Source organism: Sus scrofa, chromosome 6 (assembly GCF_000003025.6).
Source record: "Sus scrofa isolate TJ Tabasco breed Duroc chromosome 6, Sscrofa11.1, whole genome shotgun sequence".
NCBI classification, from domain to species: Eukaryota; Metazoa; Chordata; class Mammalia; order Artiodactyla; family Suidae; genus Sus; species Sus scrofa.
Window position 1 is genome coordinate 116872694 of NC_010448.4, and position 13124 is coordinate 116885817.

General features: G+C 35.2%; 1 protein-coding gene across 1 annotated transcript in view; it reads right to left on the minus strand.

Annotated features, from left to right (window-relative positions):
* CCDC178 (coiled-coil domain containing 178) overlaps positions 1 to 13124 on the minus strand; it is a 421961-nt gene that overhangs the window by 107654 nt on the left and 301183 nt on the right. The gene's annotated exons all lie outside the window — the stretch shown is intronic.

Genomic DNA, 13124 nt, shown 5'->3' on the forward strand with positions numbered 1-13124 from the left:
ATGTATGAATTCACCAGAATGGTCATCCAAAAAGATCTGGAATTTCTTTTTTTGTAGGAAGACCTTGTTTGCGGCTCACCTGGAAGATAGGGATAAGATTTCTAAACTCTCAGTCTATTTCATTGCATAGACTTTGGTAGCTTAGCTTTTGCTGATAACTAATGATTCTACCCCTCACATTCATTGTTAGAAACAAAGTTCAAGTCAGTTAAAATGTAGATAAATATGTACACAAAATAAAAATCACCTTAAGAAATAAAGGAATAAATGAAAGAAAAAATATAGACTAGAAAATCTCCTGATGAGGGTTGGAAACTCTTCTGACTTAATAAGATCCTAACAGCAAGCCCTTCAAAAGCTTCTTCTTGCAGAGAGGAAAAATAAAGCCACTTGTGAAAGAGGTCTTGCCACTTTTCTATAAATCCAAGTGGACCTGAATTTATGTGATGCTCACCCTTCAAATAAATGTTTTCTAGGGACACGAAGACTCAGAAAATGCTTCAACAGCAATAACTGGGATGGACGCTGTGTTGTAATAATTTGGATACACTTGACTAATGCAGTTATTTGCAATGAGGTTGGCTCAGTGCCCAAAGCAGTGAGCAAACAAATATAGCTCGACAATTGTTTCATGCCTTCCCAGACAGCCAGAAAGATTTTTGCTCAGTCCAGGGGAGGACAGTGGTCAACTGCTGCAGACTCTGGTCATCGACGCTGCCGCAGATATATTTTTAAAATAGTCTTTGTTAAATTCACCATTGTGCTTTATGTAAAAATGCTGCTGAGGCGCGAGCGTTTTTAATCAAATTAGTATGCAACATAAGGCAGCTGTGTATTCAAATGGGTTTTTTAGCAATTTGGTTGTTTTCCTTATAATAACAGGAAAGAACATTTTGATTTTGAAGGTGACAGAGGCAATATTACCAGAATTAAACAATCTGAATTAGCTTTTTCATGAAATGTAATATGTTTTATGCTTTTAGATGGGATGCTCCAGTGCTTTCAGATGAGCCTTCCACTGTCACAGTCAATGGCCAGGAACAGAATAAGCTCTGGAGGTAGGATTATCCTCAAATTTAATTTTTTTTTTTTAGAAGAAGCTAATGGCAAATGTTTCTAGCAAACTTTAGGTTCATCTATGTTATAACTAGAGAACCAAGACAGGATATTAAAATAACAGATAAGTATAAAATTAGTAAACAAAGTTTGACAATTTGCTTATTCTGGGAATTTAATGCTGAAAATGAATATAATCCCTAAAATCATTAACAGTATGCATTCAGACAAAAGCTGCAAAATTTCATTTCTTTGTCAACTCAGGTAAATTCAAAACTCCAACGTAACAAGGTAACAAGATTACAAATTCAAGTTATATGATAATGAGTTTTACTGCCGAAAGTTTGCCAACAAAGCGAGGAGGCCCTTTTTATTATGTCTACACTTGATATGGATCGCTATTCAAAAAAGAAGTATTCAGAGTCCAACCACACCATTATACAGATGGGAAATTCTTGTTCCCATTGATCAGGAGGAAACAAAAGCTGAGAGGAGGATAAAAACACATTATGTAGTGTTTAAGGAATATTTGGAACTCTTGAAATAAATAGCTCTAATAAAACCATTCCTTACCATCTGAAATTAGCCTGTGTGGTTTTGAAAATGACAAGGAAGTTTTTGTGCTAGCCCCTCCCCATAAACTAGATGTTTCATCCATCTTTAGGCTACAGGGTCTTTTGACTTCTTAGCAGCTAGGACTGCCTATTATTAACATACATTTGGTTAGGAAGACATACCGCTTAATTTTGAAATTACTGATAGTGGTAAGTCATTTCTTTTCTTCATTTTTATGAACAGGCTGTTGAAATGTCCTCTCTTAGAAGAAGCATATATTGGAACTTCACAGCCTAAGGCTGGACAAATACTGATTAATGCCAATGATTGCAATGCAGCCCATGAGCCATGTGACCTAGCTTCAAAAGGAATAATGTCTGCTTAATAGAATAATAAGTGCATGCACTGGGGACCACATAGATGCTCTACAAATATTAGCAAGAGCAATGTGACTAAAGCAGGCTGCTAGTGTTCTGGATGAAAGGATTTTTAAAGCCATCTGGTGTCTGGACATCAGCCTGAAAATCACAGGCTTCGATCCATACGATAATCCATTCACACAGTCCACGTACTGAGATGGCTTTCCCCATGGGTTTGTTTCATTGTCCCAGAGCAGTCCCTGAAACTTGTGGAAAGGACTAATGTCACCTAGGTAATAGTAAAGAAATACTTATTTCATTTATGAGGCACATTTATTAAGGTGATTCAAATGGTTGAGGGCTCTATACTCAGAGAAAGGAACACACTGAAATGATAGGCTAATATACCTAATATTTTGCGATGAAAACCTCATTTTCTTTATGAAAAGCCAAAAACAAATTAAGAATATACTCAGCTTTATGCTTTGTGAGAAAGGTAAATAACTCCAAAATGATTAAAAAAAAATTCAGGGATAAAATAGCATTCAAGGGGGATTTCAATTAAATCAGAATTTAATGAGAATACATAAGTTGTAAGTAGATATAAAAGATAAATTATAACATCTCTGCTTTCAGAGATTAAAGTGTCAAAAATAGAGGAAAAAATGCAAGTCAAACAATCTGTGTATATAGTTAAAGCAGTGCCAAAAAATCATAAAATAATGCTTAATATTCTAAAAAGTATTTGTACTTCAAACTATGTAATAATTTAAGATGCAATTTAGCTTTTTTTTTTTTTTTTTTTTTTTTTTTTTGCTTTTTGCTATTTCTTTGGGCTGCTCCCGTGGCATATGGAGGTTCCCAGGCTAGGGGTTGAATCAGAGCTGTAGCTGCCAGCCTATGCCAGAGCCACAGCAATGCAGGATCCGAGCCGCGTCTGCAACCTACACCACAGCTCACGGCAGCGCCGGATCGTTAAACCGCTGAGCAAGGGCAGGGACAGAACCCTCAACCTCATGGTTCCCAGTCGGATTCGTTAACCACTGCACCACGGCGGAAACTCCGCAACTTAGCTTTTTAGTTTATTTGGATAACATTTAATAACAACTTTTAATTTTAAAATTGTATCTGTTTCTTTAGAAAAATATTTTGTCAACTGATATATAAAATACCTAATACATGAGCTCTTTTAATGTCTTTGTGAAAATATCATTTTAGATTAAAATACTAATTTTAGGGAGTTCCCATTATGGCTCAGCAGGTTAAGAACCGACTAGTATCCGTGAGGATGCAGGTTTGATCCCTGGCCTTGCTCAGGGGGTTAAGGATCCTGTGTTGCTGCCAGCTGTAGTATAGAATGCAGATATGGCTCTGATCCCGCATTGCTTGAGGCTGTGGCATAGGCCAGCAGCTACAGCTCCAATTTGACCCCTGGCCTGGAAACTCCCCTATGCCATAGGTGTGGCCCTAAAAAGAAAAAAAAAAAAAAAAAAAAAAAAAGAAAGAAAGAAAGAAAGAAAACAACAGCAAAACACCCAAACCAAAAAACAATGAATTTTAATATGCTACTTATGTTCTAAAACTTAAAATATCATACCAGAATGTCTCCTTTAAAACCAGGTCATCAGAGCAAGGCATCTGATGCTTTTTCTTGACCTTTGTGTATAGTTTTTCACATTCTCTTTCCCAGTGAAAATACAGTCCTTCCTATGATCATTACTTCTTTCTGCCTTTTGCATTTAGATGAGTCATCTTGAGCTAAAAGCACTTTGCACTGAATATTCCCATGACCTCTGGCTTTAAATCAAATAAATATGACAATCACTGAATATTTTTAATGTGGAAAAAAAAAAATCTTATTTTTTACTTTCTATTCTTTGGGAGTGTTCTCTAAAGCTTAACATGTAAAGATTCTGCCAACAGAGAGATTAGATGTTCAACGAAGGAAAGGCATAGACTTTTTTTTTTTTTTTTTGTCTTTTCTAGGACTGCACCCTCGGCAAATGGAGGCTCCCAGGCTAGGGGTCTAATCGGAACTGTAGCTGCCAGCCTACGCCAGAGCCACAGCAATGTGGGTTCGAAGCCTCGTCTGCGACCTACACCACAGCTCACGGCAACGCCAGATTGTTAACCCACTGAGCGAGGCCAAGGATCAAACCGGCCACCTCCTAGTTCCTAGTCGGATTCGTTAACCACTGAGCCACGACAGGAGCTCCGGCATAGACTTCTAACTATCTTGAATTCCTTCTACCATCAATTTACAGCATCCACTATAGTGATAGGTTTACCAGAAGAATTCAAGAATGCTTGTTACACAGAAGAGAGAAATTGCCTCCTCGCACACATGTGGCCATGCTACTTACTACATGTTATTGAAATATCGATACTACCACTATCTGGCTGCTTGCTGCCTTTATCTTGGTGGAGGGAGAAGGGATGGGATGGGGTCAGTTTATAATCATCAGGCAAAGATCCATGGAACATCACCTGTGTCTCAAGAAAGAAGCTTAGTTAAAAGTCATGCCTGGAGTTCTTGTCGTGGCATAGAGGAAACGAATCTGACTAGGAACCATGAGGTTTCGGGTTCGATCCCTGGCCTTGCTCAGTAGGTTAAGGATCCGGCGTTGCTGTGAGCTGTGGTGTAGGTTGAAGATGCGGCTCGGATCCTGGGTTGCTGTGGCTCTAGTGTAGTTTGGCAGCTGTAGCCCTGATTAGACTCCTACCCTGGGAACCTCCATATGCCATGGGTGTGGCCCTAAAAAGAAAAAAAAAAAAGTCAATCCTGTTTGCAAGAACTTATGGTCCAAAATGCATGCGAGGACTTAGATTTTAAGAATTACCACAAGCTACCTCATGATTCTAATTCCCCTTGATCCAGTAATTAAAATTTAATTGGTTTATTTCTGAGATGGTCATCAAATGTGGTTTCAAATTTATGAAGTGGGGGTGGGAAATTATTTAGATAGTTACCACTTGGCAAGGATAAAAATATTGCAAAATGGGCAGAGGCATTAAAGTGTCCTTGTTAAAAATGATTTTTATAATACTTCTCTGAAAGAAAAAGAGAAGTCTAAAAAGTGGGGCAAAGCTGGAAATAATCAGAATAGAGAGAAGTAATAAACCAGCTAACAGTGGGAAGATTAGGGAATCTTGCAAATTTCTCATGAGAGGAAACTGGCGTAGATCCAGAAACTTACAATATTTAAAAGTTGGAAAATCTAATTTCATTCTAATAGGGCAAGGAAACAAAAGAGAGTTAGGCATAAATGGTTGTACACTCACTAGTCAAGAGAAGTCCATTAATGACAAAAGATAGATTCAGGATTGAAGTATGAAGCAAATATATTCAATTATGTATTATGAATACTTTTCCAATTTGTAGGACATTTTGTGCTGGATGAATCCAGTTTTGTTAAGAGACTGGATACCATGAAACTGAAAAGTAATTTTATGTAGGGATTGTAGGTGTTTAGATAGATTGTTTTGGGTTTCTTTTAATTCACTACTTTCCTATTTTCAGTAATTAGCATATATTAACATATAAACAGCGAATGACATTATTTCGTTCCTTTTTATGGTGGAGTAGTATTCCATTGTGTATATATACCAATCTCAACATCTTATTCCAATCATCTGTCAATGGACATTTAGGTTGTTTCCATGTCTTGGCTATTGTGAATAGTGCTGCAATGAACATACAGGTGAATGTGTCTTTTTCAAGGAAAGTTTTGTCCAGATATATGCCCAAGAGTGGGATTGCTGGGTCCTATGGTAGTTCTATGTATAGTTTTCTAAGGTACCTCCATACTGTTTTCCATGGTGGTTGTACCAGTTTACATTCCCACCAATAGTGCAGGAGGGTTCCTTTTTCTCCACACCCTCTCTAGCATTTGCTATCTGTGGACTTATTAATGATGGCCATTCTGACTGGTGTGAGGTGGTATCTCATGGTAGTTTTGATTTGCATTTCTCTAATAATCAGGGATGTTGAGCATTTTTTCATGTGCCTGTTGGCCATCTGTATATCTTCTTTGGAGAAATGTCTATTCAGGTTTTTTGCCCATTTTTCCATTGGGTTTTTGGTTTTTTTGCTCTTGAGTTGTATAAGTTGTTTGTATATTTTAGAGATTAAGCCCTTGTCCGTTGCATCGTTTGAAACTATTTTCTCCCATTCTGTAAGTTGTTTTGTGTTGTTTTTTTCATGGTGTCCTTTGCTGTGCAAAAGCTTGTCAGTTTGTTTAGGTCCCATTGGTTTATTTTTGCTTTTATTTCTGTTGCCTTGGGAGACTGACCTGAGAAAACATCTGTAAGGTTGATGTCAGAGAACGTTTTGCCTATGTTCTCTTCTAGGAGTTTGATGGTGTCTTGTTTTATGTTTAAGTCTTTAAGTCATTTTGAGTTTATTTTTGTGAGGGTGTGTTCCAGTTTCATGGATGGAATTAAAGACTCTCATACTAAGTAAGTCAGAAAGACAAATACCATATGATATCATTTATATCTAGAATCTAATATATGGCACAAAGGAACCCTTCCACAGAAAAGAAAATCATGGACTTGGAGAACAGATTTGTGGTTGCCAAGGGGGAAGGAGTGGGATGGACTGGGAATTTGGTGTTAATAGATGCAAACTATTGCTTTTGGAATGGATAAGCAATGAGATTCTGCTGTATAGCAGTGGGAACTATATCTAGTCACTTATGATGGAGCATGATAATGTGAGAAAAAGAATGTATACATGTATGTGTGACTGGTTCACCTTGGTGTACAGTAGCAAATTGACAGAACACTGTAAACCAGCTATGATAGAAAAAATAAAAATTATTTTTAAGAAAAAAAAATGGAGTTCCTGTCCTGTCTAAGCAGTTAGCAAACCCAACTAACATCCATGAGGATACAGGTCTATCACTGGCCTTGCTCAGCCAGTTAAGGATCTGGTATTGCTGTGAGCTGTGGTGTAGGTCACAGATGCTGCTCAGATTGTGTTTCTGCAGCTGTGGCGTAGGCCAGCAGCTGTAGCTCCAATTGGACCCCTAGCCTGGGAACCTCCATATGCCACAGGTGCAGCCCTAAAAAGCAAAAAAAAAAAAAAAAAAAAAAAAAAAGGGAGGGGGGAATAAATAAAGTCAAAGAGTTTTCTATGTCTTCGGTCAGTATAATGTTTGTACAATTCTGAATAAACTAAAGAGGTAAATTGCCTCTATTACAGTTTATCTATTAAAAAAACAGTATAGACAGAAAAAAAAGAAAAACATAAACTTTATAGTAAATAAATTTAAATATAAATAAACAAGCAAGCAGGCTAAAGGACATCTGTCATTCAGCCAGGAAGCAAAAGTAAGGGGCCAAGGACATTCAAATGACTGCTCTGGGAGGGCTGGCACAATGCCTCAAATACAGAAAGAAGTCATACAAATCTGTTTGAGTTTCAGACTCATTTTACTGTTTTATGTCTCATCTCCAAGTTACTAAGTCTTTTCGATGTGGCCTTCTAATAATTTCCCCAATTTGTACCCTTCATTTGTCCACAATGCCGTTGTGCCAGCATAGTCTGTCACTGCCCTTCACCTGGAATGTTTTATGACTTTCTAAGTAGACGCTCTTTCTCCAGTCCAAAGCTTGCAAGTCCTTCTACAAATTACAAATTACTTCAAAGGTATTCTTCTAAAATACAAATCTGGTCATGCCATGTCCAGATCAGCCTTAAAATGTCTCATTGGATTCCCACTGCCTGGGAGATAATATCCACAGTGATTAGACCCAGAATATGATATTTGTCCTCATTTGCCTCACTTAACTCTCCAGGTCTTTGATCTACCTTTAACTATTGTTCAGCTCTCTGGGCTGCCATATGCACCCCTTATGCCTAAAAATTATTTGAATTTCCCCGTTGATTCAGCATTTCCCCATATTTTGTTCTAAGCCCTCGTATACCTTCCTCTCAACTGCATGCCTTTTCTACCATATTCACCGATATAGTCTTTACTTCTCTGTGAAGTCTGGGATGAGTTACAGGGAGTCTCGAGTTTCTTTAACTTCTTAAATTATTTATCGACATAAGTCATTATAGCATCACTCATAAGGAGCCAACTAATGGGAGTTTCTGACTGATGAATGCCATTTTATAGAGACTTAAGTTTACTGTATCTAATATATTTAGCCATTATTGAATTTACATGTAATACTCTATTAAAAATACTCGCCATGGAGATTTTATAACATCTTTTGAGGAAACTTCATTGCTAATGGTGTTAGGCAATTTTCTCTAAGATATAGACATTGTCAAATCTTTGAACTTTCACTGCCAGCAGAGTCCTAGTTTCCTCAAACATGATTGTTGAATAAATGAAAATAAACAATTTTATGTCCTCTACCTAAGGTTTGCATTTTTTTTTCTCTTTTCTTTTCTTTCTTTCATTTTTTTTTTTTTCAGTTTTAGTTTTCTAATATAGCACCTTTTGCTGAGCTTTGAAATTTGAACTTAGCCATAACTTTCCTACTACTGAGGGAGACAATGAATCTGATGATTAAGAAAAAACATTGTTATGCTGAAATGGACTCTAAACTTTCTGTCTAAATGTTGTTAATTTGAAGTCTCTTTGAGAAAATATATGATGCATGTGTATGTGAAGTTTTATAAAAAATAGAATATTTCTCTCAATATGGGTTTACTCCCTTTTTACATGAACAGGAAAAAATGAAGAAAATTAAGTGGCACTGCCACCAAAACAAAGCAATAACCAGCAAGTAACAAAAATAAAACATTTATTTTATTAAATTCATAACAAAGTGATATAAAAATGGCCTATTCTATTATGTATCCACACTTTTGCATATTCTTGATTTTTATTCTGAAGAAAAACCTTATATTTTGCTAACATTCAGAGAATTAGATGTCCTAAATGTTTTCCAGTCCATTAAAACATGGAAATATTTCACCTATATTATCAGGCTTACTTCAATTTGAATGACATGGTTACTTTTTTAACCTACACTTTTATAATGCAGTTTTAGGACATTATTTCTGATGTCTTACCCATTTCCTTTTTAATCTCAAACTAGATAGATTCAGGAATTGTAATTTTTTATTGCTTAAACATGGACATTAAGAAAATATGTAAGTGGATAAATTTAATGATTAATTCATTATCTTAAAATATTTATAATATTTTCCCCTTGATGAAATACAAATGGAACATAGTAAATGAAAATACATATACTGCTGTTTTTTCCTAAATAAAACATAATCTATGAATTTTACTTTAAGTTTACTAATAAGTCTCAATAACCCATTAATCACTTATTTTGATGTTGAACAGAAGGAAGAGAATCTTAAAATATATTTCTGGTATTTTATTAAACAATTTCAAAGATTTTAATGCCAGCACATACTCTCTATTTAACCATTCCTACAGAGAAACTTTTTAATGGCAAATTTTAAATGCCAAATCTTAGTATGGATTACACTGGAGATGAGGAAAGCAAGAATTCAGTTGAGGAAACAGCTTAGCCAGGTTTTCACAAAGTGGTTTTATTTTATTTAAATTCCTAGATAACATGTGTAGGTGTTCAAATGTATAACCAAATACAAGTGATATTTTAGATAATCTATACACTATAGATCATCAATACTGCTGATGTGTTTCTTTACAAATATTCAAGATTTGTCATGATGGATATTAATAGGAGGTGATACCATAATATTATGCCTTGGTTTAGTGGAAATCTCTGATTCAAATCACATATCAGTGGGGGATTTTACCCAGATCTTTCCTGGAAAAGTAATTCAGAGACATCACATTGGAAATATATTTTAAGTGTACAGGTAATGGGATTTACCTTGCTTTGAATTTTGTTGCTATGAAATAGCTGAGAAAATGACTGTTGATGTAAATCTCGAATCAAGCAATAATGACATAATGAAATAAATGCAAAGGTAAAGGAAGATTTTAAAAGTCTATTAGCCAGTCCCTTAAATGTGGACAGCATGCATATCTTTTCATTTGTCTTATCCTCCATCTAGCACAGCAAATACTCTAAAATGAAGTAATGAGGATTAAGACAAAGGCCTTTAGGAATGTCATAGTAGGTTAGGGTACTGGCAAGGAACTAGCTAAGAAACCATAATCTGGGGAGTTCCCATTTGGCTCAGCAGAAACAAACCCAACTATTATCCAAGAGGACGCGGGTTCCATCCCTGGCCTCGCTCAGTTGAGTGGGGGATCCAGGGTTGCCATGAGCTGTGGTGTAGGTCACAGACACGGCTTGGATCTGGCATTGCTGGGGCTGTGGCATAGGCCGGCAGCTATAGCTCAGATTTGACCCCTAGACTGGGAACCTCCATGTGCCACAGGTATGGCCCTAAAAAAAAAAAGAAAGAAGAAAAAAGAATGATAATCTGGCTATGTATGGGAAGGGCAATGAAAACTGCAAGAGATAAAATTGGTTAAACTCAGAAATCTATATGGCATTAAAGACAAAAGGAAATTAATCAAATTTAAATTAATTTTGATTAATAAAGACAAATGCTGAAGAAAATATGGCATAAAATTCTTAGATGTATTAAAAAGATGGCACAGGAGTTACCATCAACAAAGAACCATAAATATGGGAATAAATATTCAAATCAATTAAGAAAGAGAATCAAAAAATAAACTGCTGTGTTGAAAGAAGGAAAAGGAAAAACAGTATGTACTCCATCAGTATTTGTTTAATTATAGCGAATTATTAAATAAAGAGGTCTATACAGTGAACAGCAAAGAGGCTGGAGTTAAATGACTTATTCACCACTGACTTTTAGGAGAAAATATTTAGCTGTAAACTGTTGATCAGAGTGAATTAGCTATGGTGACAGGATGGATACCTGAGGAGAATAAGTTAGCCATGTAGATATTTAATAGAAAAGCAAGAGCTGTCCATAAAAATCACAAGGGTAGGAAAATCAGCTGTCTGTATGAAAATCAAGATAATAGAGGTCTCTGCAATATTTTAATGGCTTTTTAAATTTAAAATGAAAACAATTTGGAAGAGACAAATTATTTATATTTTTTTAAAAAGGTAAAAGATTTGAACTTGGTTACCAGGTTACTTAGGAAGATACCAGAAGTAGTAATCAATCAAATTTTAATCACCTGGAAAAGTATGGGTTCTATGAAACACCAACATGGTTTTCGGAATAGCAAATCATGCCAGACCCATTTAATTTTGTTCTGTGCTAGCAGTATAGGTTGCAGACAAGGAAAAATGATAGTGACAATCCATCTTATTTTCAGGAGGTCTTGGAATCTGCTCTTTGTCACATTTTCATTGACAAACTTGGGAAAATATCACTTTAATAACATTCTTTTTAGGTGGGTGGAGGCACGACATGCTTGATTGTTTAATTAAAGGAAAAATGAAATTTCAATTTCAAGTTGCACTAATATTTTGATGTAGCTCCCAGGAACTGGTTCTGGGGACCATCTTATCAACTGCTTTTAGATGACCTGTATTACATAATTTAGAGTATGCTCACCAACCTCTAGATAATTATACATTTACTTAGTATAAATGGGAGATAAAAGTTGAGTGGAATAATATAAATTCATAAAACAGATACCTGGAAGAAATTTGTCTTATTAGAATATTAATCAACAATGTGATGTTAAAATTACCAACACTCCACAGGAAAGTCTTAAAGGGAATAAGACATGCAAGGACTTAAAACAATCTTTTGCCTTTTCCTTGTTTTAGTTAATTACCACCAAGATACTTGTTTTCAGTGTGAGTCACGGATATCATACTTGTTAATGAATTCAAAAGTAAAATTTTATCATTTGTGTGTTTTTCAAATATTCTGCCTTTTGTATTTATTTTTGTAATTAGAGGATGCAAGCTACATTTTAAAAGCAGTTAAAAAGCAAAAACAAATAATATAGAGAAAATATGAGGATATCTCCCTCATAAGTGTTCCAGGCAACAAAAGAAATTGAAGGTGATACCCATAGGAAATCACAAAATGAGGAGACTTATTTAGCCCATGGTTAACAAATATTTAGGAGGATATAATGTTTGATAGCCCCTATGCTAGGTTGTCACATTCATGTTCATACATAATCTCCACAGTAACCTCCAAGAGTGAAAAGGGAAAGAGAGCTGAAGGGAACAGGCTGGCTGGGTGTTTCTGAATAAGTCTACTCAGAGACAGAATTCACATGCCAATGTGTACTGACCTCAGGTGTCTCTAACTGAAAGAGGATTAAAATAGTTATTTTTTAACTGTAAGTGTGGCATCTCCACAGAAAATAACATGATTTTAAATTTACAAATGTTTTAAGAGATGTTGTAGGGTTTTTCCTATTTTTTCCTTCAACATGGATTCAAACTGTCATGTAGGATATGGTTTATCCTTGTATAAAGACAGAATAATTCCTATAAAGTATATAATTACTTCAGACTGAAGATTGTAAACTCTCATGCCAATAAGTGAATTCACATGCTGTAATGTGATTTATACCTACTTTATGTAAGCAAAGCAAATGAACTATAGCAAAAAAAAAAAATTTACAGTGGGATTTGGGGATATCTGGGATTTTAGCTGATCTGAATTTTTCGAGATTTTCCTTCTGGCTGTCCTACATTTTTCAAAGTCCCATAATATTTACTTTGGAATGCTTGCTTCTTGTTTCAAGGTCCTTATTAGTTTTTATATTTTATTTTATAACATGAAACTGCTTTATATTTTTATGTTATGAAATAATAAATGCTCATCATAAAAATAAAACAAATGAGGAAGATAGTGAAAATCACCCATAGCCTCAGTACTGCTAAATTTTGGACTATAGCTTTCTAGATATACCACTAGAAATAAATGTAATAAAACCTAATACATATTCAAATACAAAATAGGAGTTATATAGTACAAGTTGAACTATAGCTTGGTTTTTCAATTAAATATGTACCATGGCTATTTATTCCTTTTAAAGACTGTATAATACTCCTTTTTTTACCAATTCTATTTTATACCTAGATAATTCCATATTTATATACATTGAATATGTTGAAATTTTTCCTTTTTTGGAATCAGTGCTATAATCAACATCACTCTGCATAGATCTTTGCACACTTTTGCAGATTATTTTCTTATAATCTCCCAGGAGTAGCAATGCTTTCTCAGTG